Below are 13,817 nucleotides of genomic sequence, written 5' to 3'. Positions count from 1 at the left end.
ATTTACAGTGTAGCAGGTTCCTAGGTCCCGAGAATTATGGTGGAGGGCATGCTCCACTACTAGGTATTGGACACCTCCTAGGCGGACAGTTCGTCTGCACCCGTTCATGCGCTCAGCCAGTTTAGTTGTCGTCATACCTATGTAAAAGGCTTGGCAGTGCAGGCATGTCAGCTGATAAATGACATGTGTTGTTTCACATGTGGCCCTGCCTTTAATTGTGTATGTTTTACCAGTAGCGAGGCTGGAGTAGTTGGTTGTGGGGGGATGCATGGGGCAGGTTTTGCAGCGTGGTCGGTTACAGGGGTAGGAACCGCTGGGTAGAGAAGGTGGTGTGGGAATATTGTAGGGTTTGACAAGGATGTTACGGAGGTTGGGGGGGGGGGGGGGTGATGAAAGGCAATTCTGGGTTGTGTGAGGAGAATATTGTCAAGGGATGATCTCATTTCAGGGCTTGACTTGAGAAAGTCATATTCCTGGCAGAGTAATTTGTTGATGTATTCGAGGCCAGGATAATATTGGGTGACAAGGGGGTGCTTCTGTGTGGTCTGGTGATAGGAACATTCTTGTGGGATGGGGAGGAATGTATTGCTCGGGAGATATGTTTGTGGACAAGGTCTGCAGGATAGTTGCGGGAGAGGAAAGCACTGGTCAGGTTTTTGGTGTAATTGTTGAGGGATTCGTCACTGGAGCAGATACGTTTGCCATGAATACCTAGGCTGTAGGGAAGGGAGTGTTTGATGTGGAATGGATGGAAGCTATCAAAGTGAAGGCACTGTTGTTTGTTTGTGGGTTTGATGTGGACAGAGGTGTGGATGTGAGCTTCAACAAGATGAAGGTCAACATCTAGCAAGGTGGCTTGGGTTTTGGAGAATGACCAGGTGAAATTCAGATTCGAAGAGGAGTTGAGGTTATGGAGGAAATTAAGGAGTGTTTCTTCACCATGAGTCCAGACCACAAAAATGTCATCTATAAACCTATACCAGGCCATAGAAAGCAGCTGTTGGGTCTTGAGGAAAGCCTCTTCCATGCGGCCCATGAAGAGGTTGGCATAGGATGGAGCCATCCTGATTCCCATGGCCGTTCCCCTGATTTGTTTGTAGGTCTGGACTTCAAAAGTGAAGTAATTATGGGTGAGGATGAAGTTGGTAAGTGTTATAAGGACCGAGGTTTTTCGAAGATCTTTGGGTGGGCATTGGGAGAGATAGTGTTCAAGGGCAGAGAGACCATGGGTATGTGGGATGTTTGTGTAAAGGGATGTAACATCTATGGTGACAAGAAAGGTTTCAGGTGGGAGGGGAGTGGGAATGGATTTGAGGCATTCGTGGAAGTGGTTTGTGTCTTTGATATAGGATGGGAGTCTGCGGGTGATAGGTTGGAGGTGTTGGTCTACCAGAGCTGAGATACGTTCTGTTGGGCCTTTGAAGCCTGTCACAATGGGACAGTCAGGATGGTTCTCTTTGTCGATTTTGGGTAATAGGTATAAGGTAGGGGTATGTGACTCAGGTGGAGTGAGTAGGTCTATGGAGGCCGATGTGAGGCCTTGTAAGGGACCCTCGATTTTTAGGATTTTCTGCAGCTCAGTCTGGATGGGAGGAATGGGATCCTGGGTAACAGCTTTGTAGGTTCAGGTGTTGGAGAGTTGACGCAGTCCTTCTGCCACCTACTCCACATGGTCAAGTACCACAGCTGTGGAGCCTTTATCTGCCGGGAGGATGACAATAGAGTGGTCTGTTTTCAGCTCCTTAATGGCACGGGATTCAGCTGGGGTGATGTTAGGGGGTTGTCGGGATGTTCTTCAAAAAGGACTGGGAGGAAACACTGGATGTGAGGAATTCCTGAAATGTCTGCAAGGGATGGTTTTGGGGGAAGGGAGGAGGATCCCTTTGAAAAGACAGTCGGAGCTGTTCTAGACAGGGTTCAACACTGGGTCTACTATTTGGGGGCTGTGTTTGGGTGGTCAAGTTGAGGTTCCGGGTGAATGAGAGAAGATCTTTAACCAGGGCAGTGTGGTTGAATTTAGATGTGGGGCTAAAGGTTAAGCCTTTTGATAGAACAGATATCTCTGGAGGAGAGAGGGATCTGGATGAGAGGTTTAGAACTGAATTGGGACTGGTGATATGAGGCATTTGACTGTGGTTATAGTTGAGATTTGGCCTGTGTGGGGTATGTGCTGGGATTGGGAGATTGAGTAGGGTAGCCAGGCTAGGTTTGTTGGCTATGAGGGGGGTTTATGGAAGGTGCTGTTGTGTTTGGTGTTTGTGAGGGATAGGGAGACGGACCCCACTTCCCAAGTGTTGCACTAGCACTATGGATAGTTTTTTCAGGTGGTGTGTGGTATGCAATTCAAGTTTACAGCTTGCTTCTAGGATGATGTTCCTGAGTGTGTTCTCCAAGCAGGGGTCTGAGAGGTGGAGGACTTTGATAAGAGATAGGAGCCATTGGGAGTGGGGGTTAGACGAAATAGTGCAGAGATTCAGGACAAGTTGGGTAAGGGCTAAGGACTGAAGGTTCTGGAAGTCTGGGAGAGACTGGTGGAAGGAGAGATTGCACCAAGGGATGGGAACTTTTAAGGTAAGTCCTTTAGGGGTAATTCCAATGTTTAAGCAGGACCGGAGGAAAAGTATGTGGGGTTGCAGTTTGGCTACAGTGAATGCATGATTCCGGAATGAATGTAAATTATGTGATACAGGATTAGGGTACACAGTGGGTAACTGGTGGATAGGGAAATTAAATAAATAAAGTTAAAATAGTAATAATAAGAAGGAATAAAACAAGGAGGGAAGGACGAGAAAGAAAATGTGTTGGTAATGTTCAAACGTAGGTTTGGCTTTCCTTAATCTACTTTCTAAGATAAGATAATGTGTTGATAAAGAAATTTAACTCCAAGGAAAGCTTTTCTCGCTGTACACAAACTGCATTTTATATCTTCTGTATTTCTGACATTGCCAGTAACTTTACTACACCTTTCTCATATCTGAAGCTAACCTCTCATCTCTCTAGTGTTGTACTTTTAGTCTTAAAGCCTCTTTCCAAGGAAGTATCAATCACTGTTTTTAAATACTTGCCATCTGGTGGAATTTAAGTATCATTTAAATGTTTTATTTTTCTTTTCCATATTTTTGTTTTTCTTGCATGTACAGACTAAAATGTGTGGGCTACAACACTTTACTCCTTTAAAATCGCTTCCTATCAGCTTCACTTTATGTATTTTACCTCTTAAGGATGCAGTAAGTTTCCTGTAAGTTATAAGATAACTGAAGAATTTGAATAATTTTATAGCATCAGTTGCCACAAAATAATCCTTAACTAAGAATTGGCACTACCAGTCTGCATGTAACTTTCCTATTAATGACAAATAAAAGTTGTGGGCAACATGTCATCATCATAACTGAGACAAATATTTTTCATAAAGTACTATGAGACAAGCAAAAAGTCTTGAATATATAGGAACACTGAAGTGTTGAAACATCAGATGATCAATCTGAAGCAACTGACAATTGTGTTGGTTTCTCTGCAGATGGTAAAGACTTAATTTTGTTCTTGGGGAATGGAAAATGCAGTGGAACTTTAAGTCTTGGTATGCAGTCCACAAAGAATAAAAAATGTAAATTTCACTTAGGATTGCCTTTGTAAAAGTGGGTTAAAGAAAGCCAATGAAACTTTAATGTTTAAGTATTAGCTAGATACAAAGACCACATTAAGTTCTTCTGTGCAATACAGCAGCTATATATGAAGGTGGAATAATTATACTGTCTATTAAATAAGACCCACAAGATACTACAGTTTAACTTAGACATCACATGTGAACCTTCCTCCGCATTCAAATTTTTTCCTGCCAAGAGGATTATTATAAGAAAATGAAATCTTAGATGGTGGTGAAAGAATGCATAAGAGCATTCAAAATGCCAAAACTACATAAGTTCTTGACGTTTCTCATTTTCATTGGCAACTCATATAGTTGGCTATTAAAAGGTCCCCTTGGGGTGGTCTGTGTGGTGTTAGCTTTGCAAAATTTCCTGTGGCCTAAAGATGTCTCCTGATGAACTAAAATGACTGCTTGGTGCTGAAGTACCTCTACAATACAAATTTTTGCACTAATAGAGAATAAAAAAATCATTCAAATGGCTCTGAGCACTATAGGACTTAACTTCTGAGGTGATCAGTCCCCTAGAACTTAGAACTACTTAAACCTAACTAACCTAAGGACATCACACACATCCATGCCCGAGGCAGGATTCAAACCTGCAACCGTAGCGGTCGCGCAAATCCAGGCTGAAGCACCTAGAACCACTCGGCCACTCCGGCTAGCAATAGAGAATATCCTATATATAAAATATAAATAAAGTATAATCTTAAACATTAAATTATTGGTGCATATCTCCATTTACAGATAAGGATACAGAAAGCTTGGCACTTCTAATGCTTATGGTGAAAAGGTCCCAAATTTAGTTGAACAAAATTGTGTACTCTCACACATTTTCTGAAAGCACACATTTACCATTTGCTGAACAGATAAATGTTCCATCTTTCTTACATGTATTTAGTTCCTGTTATAAGTGAATTTGAAATAAACTATTGATACATAAGATATTTTCACCACCTGCCAATATTGTTTGGACTGTGAACAATTTTCAGTACTTTCAAAACTGCTACAGTAAAACAGCATCAAACCAAATAACTTTAGTCCTAATTTTTGTAGTTCAAATATAGTCAATTTTCCAGAATTTTGAAATTCCTTGTCAACATCTTTATCTTCCAGCACATTTATTTATTTTATATATCCAAAAACAAAGATGATGCGACTCACCGAACGAAAGCGCCGGCAGGTCGATAGACACACAAACAAACACAAACATACACACAAAATTCCAGCCCTCGCAACCAACGGCTGCCCCACCAAGAAAGAGGGAAAGACGAAAGGATGTGGGTTTCAAGGGAGAGGGCAAGGAGTCACCCCAATCCCGGGAGCGGAAAGACCCACCCTAGGGGGAAAAAAGGAAAGGCACACACTTGCACACACACACACACACACACACACACACACACACACATCCATCCGCACATACACAAACACAAGCAGACATTTATTTATTTTATTATCCATCTTTAGGCATTAAAAATGCAATTGATGTCATCATTTGTGTACATATACAGTTTACATAAGTAACAGAAATGGTCTAATATATTGTAGATCATTATTGTCTAATAAGGTACAAAAATTTGTTCTTGATGCTGCACAAGATATTTGCATTATATTTACATGTATAAGTTTAATCTAAGTGAAACTCTATTAGTACCAGTACTTAAGATCATCTTTAGTGCACATTATAAACTCTTCTATTCAATAAAAAGCTTTTTCTCTAAGCCATTTCTTTGTGACACTTTTAAACTCATTCAGTGACACATTATGTGCCTCTATTGGCAACATGTTAAATAGTTTTACTCCCATGTACCTGTAACTATCTTGAGTTTTCTTTAATCTAGCAACTGGGATGTCAATTTGCTGTTTAAACATGTGTCATGGTGATGGATAGATTGTCGTAGTTTGTGACTGTGTTGGTTTTCTTTTGTGCGTATCAGACAACTTAGTATAAAGAGGGCTGCAACTGTTAGTATTTTTAGATTTTTTAAATATGATCTACAAGACTCATTATTTCTGACTCCATGGATGCATCTGACTGCCTTCTTTTGCCAAATGAAAACTTGTTTTGCTCCAGCTGAGTTTCCCCACAACATAGTGGCGTATGTTAAATGGGTGTGGAAAAAGGCATAGTATGCATTGAGTTATAACTTATCACTAACACATGACCTTAGTTTACCTAACAAATATGTCACATGTGCTAACTTAGTACAAATGTAATCGATATGACTCTTTCACGTTAATTTTGAGTCAAGATGGATCCCAAGTAGTTTAGTTGAGACACAATCAATCTTATCACTCTTAACACACAAGCTAAAGAGAATATTTACAGTTTTATCATGATTTATATGCAAGTCATTGAGCTGGAACCACTTGATGGCTGCTCTGAGATGAGCTTCACTTTCCTCATTTAATTTTCCTAAATCTTTCCCTGCTCTAACAAAAGTTTTATGATTTGCATAGAGTGTGGATTTACATAACATGGTTCTGGGCAAGTCATTTACATATATTATAAAAAGTAAAGGACCAAATACAGAGGCTTGTGGTACACCCTGCATGATATCCAAGACATTTGACCTCATATTGTTAAAATGCACAATTTGTTTTCTGTTGCTCATATAGGATCTGATCAGAGATAGTTCTGAGCCTCTAATAACATAGCAGTGCAGTTTTTCTAATAGTATCCTGTGACTGATAGAGTCAAATGCCTTGCTGAGGTCCACAAAAGTGGCATTAACTGATAATTCTGATTCAAATGATGTCAATATATATGAAACAACATCTTCAACTGCTTTTGCCATAGACCTGAAGCCATACTGAGAGTCACTAAGAATATTATTCACAGACAGATGTTGACTGATTTGGAGCTGTATGCAATATTCCACTACTTTTGATATGATGGGTACAAGGGAGATTGGACAGTAATTATTAGGACAAGACTTGTCACCTTTCTTGTTCAGTGGAGTAACGACTGCCATTTTTAAGGATGAAGGGAAACAGCCACTGACAAACATCCGGTTCATAAGAGATCAGAGTGGATGTGCTATTACATCTGCTATTTTTTTTATTACAAAATTGGAGAGACCATAAATGTCTTCTGATTTTGAGTAACTTAATTTTGCTATTGCAGTCTTAATACCTGTTACTTTTACTTCTTTCCATTTAAACACAGGAACCATACCCTCGAAATTTTGCAGAAATGAATTTCTATTATTTGAGATATGGTTGTTGTCACATTTATGGATATGTTCATCTGGTGTGATACAAGCATAACATGAATTACTTTTGTTAGCATCTTTATTTCTACCCAGATGAGTCTTGATAACAGTCCAGGCTGCTTTGCATTTATTTTGGGACTTACTAATATAATCATCATTTGCCTTGCAATTGCTTAAACTATTTTCTGGCTTGTATTTGTTCCTCAAACTTATGTAGTTTGCTTTTTTGGCTTCACTATTTTTTGATTTGTCATAGGAAATCATTAACAGAGTTCTGAGCCTTTGTAGGTCAGGTGTGAACCAGTTATGCACTGATGTGAGACCATGTTTCCTCATAGTTCTCTTATTTTTTTCTCATTACTTTAGGGCAGCAAGTTTTAAATGTATCTGACAATGCACTAATGAATAATGTAAATGCCTTTTCGATATGATTACTTTCTAGCAGAATGTAATTTCAATTTGTCATCTTTATTTGTGTTCTGTAGTTATCAATGTTCTCTTCATTCAAAAGCCTAATGTATTTAATTTTATTGGAGACAGATTATGGCTCTTTTGTTATCAATTTTAACCAAATACCTTTATGGTCTGATAAATAATGAGTATTGAATAGCCCTAGTTCATACCGATTTGTCTCAACATTTGTGATTACATACTCAAGGCAGGCAGACTGTCTTCTTGGGTTTCCATTAATGCAGTGCAAGTCATGTGATCTTAGCATATTCAGAAGATTAAGTTGTTTAGGAATGTTTTGTCTTATATCAATATTTATGTCACTAAAAATTAAAATCCTATATTTAGGCCACTTATCGAGGTGTAGTATCAGTTTCTGTAGGGCCTGTGCAAATACTTCAACATCATTATTTAATTCGCAATGGATTATGGCATTGTACTTTGCTCCCCTTTGTCCAGGAGTGTGGCTAGTGGTGGTTTTTTGCTCCTAGTCTTATACTGTTTTATGAAAATTATTGTCAAATGTCGCACAATTCTCTCCAACAAACTTGGTAAAAACATAAGACATAACAGCCTCATGCTTTTAGACAGTTGTCTTCTTGAAGTAGGGATACACAGGATGTTGTCTTTCTGTGCAAGGAGTAGTTTGTCTGGAATTGTCACAGAAAATTAGTCCATTTAACATAGAATGGACGTAGACAAAGTACATTAAATTTCTGATTCTGAATTTAAGGAGTATTTGGAAAGATCTGGTTGTGACTTCCTGCTAATTGTGGAAAATGCACATTCAGAAATGTGGACATTTGGGAATAGTGAGGTCTTAAATGTTGAGTTCCCTTCCTGTGCTGAATTGTTGATATTCTTGCCTTGCACAGTCTTTCTAAGTAAAACTCCATTTATTAAGGATGAAGACCTTAACTAATTACTTGTACTGCTGCTGCAGCACTCTTGTTGTGCTATTGCAGCTCTGTTGTATGCTATGCTGATCACATAAGAATCATAAGTGAGCCTAATTTATCTTTTTGGTATGAGATAGGTGATTTGCTTGAGAAGAAAGAGTGGGTCCTGTTAAATGCCATTAGAATATTCACCAGAGCTGTGTGAGCTGTCTACCACATTTTGCTTATCTTGAACATTTTCCAGCCCCAGGCTGGGTCTGTTTGGAACATAAGCCTCACCATATAGTCCTGTTTCCTCACTGTCTGCGTTCACTCTGGTCCAGTCCTTGTCTCTCATTTTCAGCACTGCTTCACATTTTTCAGCCATATGTCCCTTGCCTTTCCTCTTTGTTGTTTCTTTCACATCTCCATTTCATGTCTCTTCTTGGAACCCTCTTGTTTTCCATTCAATTTAAGTGCCCATACCATCATAGCCTTGGTGCCATTGTAGCCTTGTTGTTTCTATCCTGCTCTGTAAGCATTCCTTTTTACTATTTTTCTCACATTTCCATTCCAAATCATCTCTTCTTCTTACTGCCGTCCTGCTTCTGAGAAACTTCATTTCACACACCTGTAATCTGCTCATATATTTCCTTCATTACCCATGTTTCAGATGGTAGTGACTTCCGTACATCACTTCTTTGGTTTTGTGGGGCATCCTTGCTCCAAACCAGGTTTTTAACACTTAGCAAGAATTCCTCAGCCTGTCTGCCACATTCACTGAAGGCTCACTTCTTCCATTTTCCTCTGCCACACTTCTCAAGTACTTCACACTCTCCACTTTCAATTGTTCCTCCTATCCTTATTCTGCTAGTTGGTCTATCTTTCTACTTGGAAGCAGAATCTCACATTTGTTTACAATAAATTTCATCCCCTACTGCTTATTCCCAAGCATGCAGATGTTCATGAATATCCTGTTTACCCAGATCATAACCAACTACAAACAGTATTGCTTTTGCCTAAACAGTATTCCTTATGTCTTGTCTTCTCCAGTTTCTTCTGCCACCTTGGTCTCTCTCATATTTTTTTGGCGCCCACCTACACAGGTAGAAATGATCTTCATAATGAAATAAGGCAAGTCAGAGCTCACACGGGGAGATGTAAGTGTTTGTTTCTCCCGCGACTGTTCGAGAGCGGAACGGTAGGGAGTAGCTTAAAGGTGGTTCGATCAACCCTCCGCCAGGCACCTAAGTGTGAATTGCAGAGTAATCATGTAGATGTAGATCAGGATCTGCACGGCCCCTCTTACACTGGACATGAGCCACACTCTCAGAAAGAATGTTACCTCCTGCCTGCTGCTACTTCCGTGGCATCGTGCAACACGCCCTTCAGCTGCCACCTTTCTGTTTAGGAGCGCGCAGTCTGTTTTGCGACTAATCGTCCAGTCACCTACGTTTATTCTTTATGATATTCGCAGTCTGCTCCGAAGTATTTAACGGGTTCGTCTGCATGCATCTGAGCAGAGTTATCGAAATGAAAGATATCGCATCCTCCAGCCACGCCACAGCACCCTCTAATGCAACAAATACGAGTCGCAGACCGGGGACTTCGAGTACATCAATTACCACGTTACGTGTTTTACGGCGAAGCCTTCCAAGCTTTGGAGTCTTCTGCAAGTAGCGGAAACCGGTAAATACACCTGTTGCACATGAATAATAGTGGTAAACGAAATGAATGGTACTTATTCTCGGCAATTCCTGTAGTTCCCATCGCTAGTGGAATCAACACGACAATATCAGTCAGCTTTTAGAGTAATTTACCCGAGATTTTAGGGGCAGAGCGCACCGAAGTCAGGTTCCTGATACAGAGAATAATTCTTACCCGATGTCTTACTTACGTTGTGGGAAAGTGTATTTGCTGCTTCTTAAAGGTCACGCACTTTCTTTGGCCTCCAGGATTCTCACCTCTTTTTTGGTTGATTCTTTTACTGGTAATTCAGGGTGTAAAAATATGCTTTTCCCCGGGTGAAAATACACTTTTTCCGTGCTAAGTGACGGTAGGTTTCCAGTAAACTTTCCCTCGGAACTGTAAAACTTATCAATCCTTTGAATGGTTTACGGTTTATACAGTTGAGTGGAACTTCCTGGAAAAAATGGAACGGGGAGAGAAGTTTTTGAACGGCCTTTCATTTGCAGCAACATATAGGCCTACGCTGCATACTTTCGTATTACGAAACTATAAATTTGAATTGCACCAAACACGGCACCCTAGTTTCCGGAGCTTTGAAATCGAGATTGCGACGTCATGGCACGTGACTTGGCCAGCCGATGACAGCAGACATTCAGAGCATAGGACCTGCGCTGTATTAAGCCAATAGCAATCACCTACGTAGCGCGAACACACAAATAGGAAAAGTTAGGGGTTTACGTTAAAATATGAAGTGTAGCAACAAGAAAAGCCAAGCTTTCACATACAATATCGATGTTTATTGCGTGTGTTGTACTTTGAGGTACGTCGCACTAATTTGCCAGTAAATTTAAAATAATGACGTAAATGTCTGGTCTTCTGGGTCGAAATTCTTCTACGTGGTTGGTCCTGAAAGTGTTCAGTTTTAAACGAGAGTCGAACGCTCTGGTTTTTTAAGACATTCATCCCACTTTCTCACACATAACATAATTGATCCTGCGTACAATCATATTTACTTTGAAAGTAACACTTTTCAAACCACCATTCGCAAAACTATCCCGAGACCGTCACAAATATCTTCGGCTTAGCAGTCGCCAGAGGCATTACTGCGCGTGCGCAGCTGCAGTGACGTAAGAACGCCGCATGTTTGTGTGTATAAAGCACAAAGAGGTGTTACATTACGCCATAAAAGAAACAGGACGTCAGAGGATACTCCGAGCGCATCGGAATTTCGTAAACTATACTAACGTGAATACTTCGGTCTGAAGTGCACACTGTCCAGATTCACAGTTAAGTAGGTCCCACCTGACATTAAGCTTTTCGGTGTGGTTTTTGGGACGTAAGTTTTCTTTCAGTAGCAGTACTGTAGCATCTCATGTTTTTTTTTCTCTTCATTATGACATAATGCCATACATGGCCGAACATGAAAACGTGCACTTTACATTCAACGAACAGCTGTGAAATGAAACACTTCGTTTCAAATAAATTGACTTCCTCAGCGAGAATAGTAACGCCAGATTTGTGTAGCAAACTGACAACAATAACTTCATAGTTCTGCAAAGCAGTTAATGCTTGACTGCCAAAAACTTTGAAATAAAATCCAGAAAAGTGGAACTAATAATATGTTTTTGCCTTCAATAAATATGTTAATGTATTTTAATTCGCTTCATAGCTCCCGGCCACAGAAATACGTTTTGTGTTCATTAAACGTGGGAGCTGTATATGAAGAGGAAGCAGCGAATTATATCACTGAACGCAAACACGGGTCACGTGGACACTACCCCCCCTCCACCCCTTCGCTGCAACTCAGATAACTCTGCGCATGCGCGAATGCGGCAGCCAGGGCGCGCGACGCAGCTAACGGCCGGAGCAGTCCGAGCAGCGGGCGAGTCAACTGCGCATGCGCAACAGCCCGCTGGCGACTGCCCAGATGAACCTGACGTAAGCAGCTGTGACGTCACGCTCACAGAAAGGAGCTTATTGTTACAAAGTATCACATCGTCTTCGCCCCAAGGCCTTTGACATATTTTTAGCTGAGTTTTCTTGTTGTAAATGGCGCATTTCCTTTGCAACTAAAGATTTATTTTTTTCCCTCCCGTTCATGTTTCATTGCTGCAGTGTTATTCTCCAGTAGCGGGATACAATTTACCACAGAATCAGTTCCCACCAGCCAAAATTACAAAAAAATTATCTGAAAACTAAAACAATGAAAAAATTCACAGGTTCTTCCCAGATTTCCGGTTGTCCTCAGTCGTATACAACCTGTAATTTTTGAACAGCCGTTCTTTGTACAAATATTTACTCGTTACTTTCCTTCCGAACGCTTTTTTACGCGCAAGACCCCCATTTGGTACGAAATCTCCGTACATGTTTCTGAATGTAGCCACGACTGCGAAGGAAGCAATAATGACACCGTAACTTCCCACCCGAGACTGCTACACTTAACTATTTCCTGTACGATGTTAGTGAGCCGACGCACGGCAATCCCTCCTGCTTGTTCTTCGTACGTCTCTCGCTGATATGGCCACTTGGGCAGTTCTTGCAGCAGAACGGATAGCTATTTCGATGCAAGCAGGCGGTCTGTGTGTCCAATTTGGTGGTGAGAGTAGCTAAACCATTTGAAGTAAATTCCAAGACGCCATCACAGTACATTTATTAAAGAATGCAGTAAAACAGTTTGCATTTGAATAGGTGAAACGGTTCACCACATGAAGTTACAAAAATCGGGACGTGTGTGTGTGTGTGTGTGTGTGTCGGAGGAGTTTGAAGTCTGACATGTGCCGAGATGAAATCTTGTTCAGAGCCCAAAGGCGACATTGCAGTTGTGAAAATAACTCTTACAGTAAATGGCGAATATCTACATACATTATTGAAAACAGGTTCCCCTTTTATGCAGAAAGAGTAATTTCTCTTGTTACGTAAACATGTTTAGGCAGCTCTGTGCCATACCCAGTGGACATCTGATTATTGTAAGCTGTAGAAAGTGAACATATTTTATGTTTTAATTGATCTAACAAAGACAGGCCTAAAGAAAGTTTTTTTTTCTTCTTACCGTGATTTTTACATTACGCAGTTTAGCAGGACTATCTGTATGGTGTCCTGCACTGCACACCTCTTGATTATTCAGCGACGTAATTTTGGCGTCAAAACATTTAGCGTATACATGTTATTGCTCAATTTTTTTGCGACATTCTTTTTGCGTTCTGAGGGGACTGCACGCACAAACACACGTTGTGTTTGCTAAAGCCGTTAGCGTTCAACTCTTCTCGAGAGTATTTGGCGACGAATTTGAATTTTGGTTACACTATAGGCCTCTCTCTCTCTCTCTCTCTCTCTCTTTGTGCGCCAGTTTCTTTTCTCTCTACTAATTTGTTGGTTTAATTTCTGGATCATATGGGACTTGCCACTATTTTCCTCTGGTATATGTTTTATTGTGTGTAGCTGCTTTGTGTGATGGTGTTTGCTTACGGATGTTCTGTTCAGTCTGTGGAGTCAGAATCTGAAGCTTGTGCAGCACCGGGTGATTCGGCGGTTTGTGAACGGCGATGCTTCGTGGCTGTCGGTTTCCCGACTATTGTGAAGCCATGTGTGGCGTTTCTCTTTCGAACGGCGATATTCAGAAAATTTAGTGTGTTTTCTGTTTCCGATCATAGCCTGGTGTGAATGTGTGGGTGTTAAGTTGTTTGTCTCGCCGTGTAGCGGTTACACACGTGACCGCCTGCTGCGCCACAGGTGGGCCCTGGCGGCCGATGCTGACTGAGGGGAAGTTGCAGGTCCGCCTCGCAGCCGAGTACTGGAGGCTGGCGGGCGCGAGTCTCTGTCGCGGCCCCACGGCTGGCTCGCGAGCCCTCACCCCAGCCACTCACCGTCACGCCGCGCGGCGAATCCGCTGCCGGCGCATGCGCGGAGAACGCCTTCCCGCTCGCCGCCGCCACTGCTGCTGTA

The sequence above is a fragment of the Schistocerca piceifrons genome, unplaced genomic scaffold, assembly GCF_021461385.2.
Source record: "Schistocerca piceifrons isolate TAMUIC-IGC-003096 unplaced genomic scaffold, iqSchPice1.1 HiC_scaffold_2513, whole genome shotgun sequence".
Taxonomy (NCBI): Eukaryota; Metazoa; Arthropoda; class Insecta; order Orthoptera; family Acrididae; genus Schistocerca; species Schistocerca piceifrons.
This window is presented reverse-complemented; position numbering follows the sequence as displayed.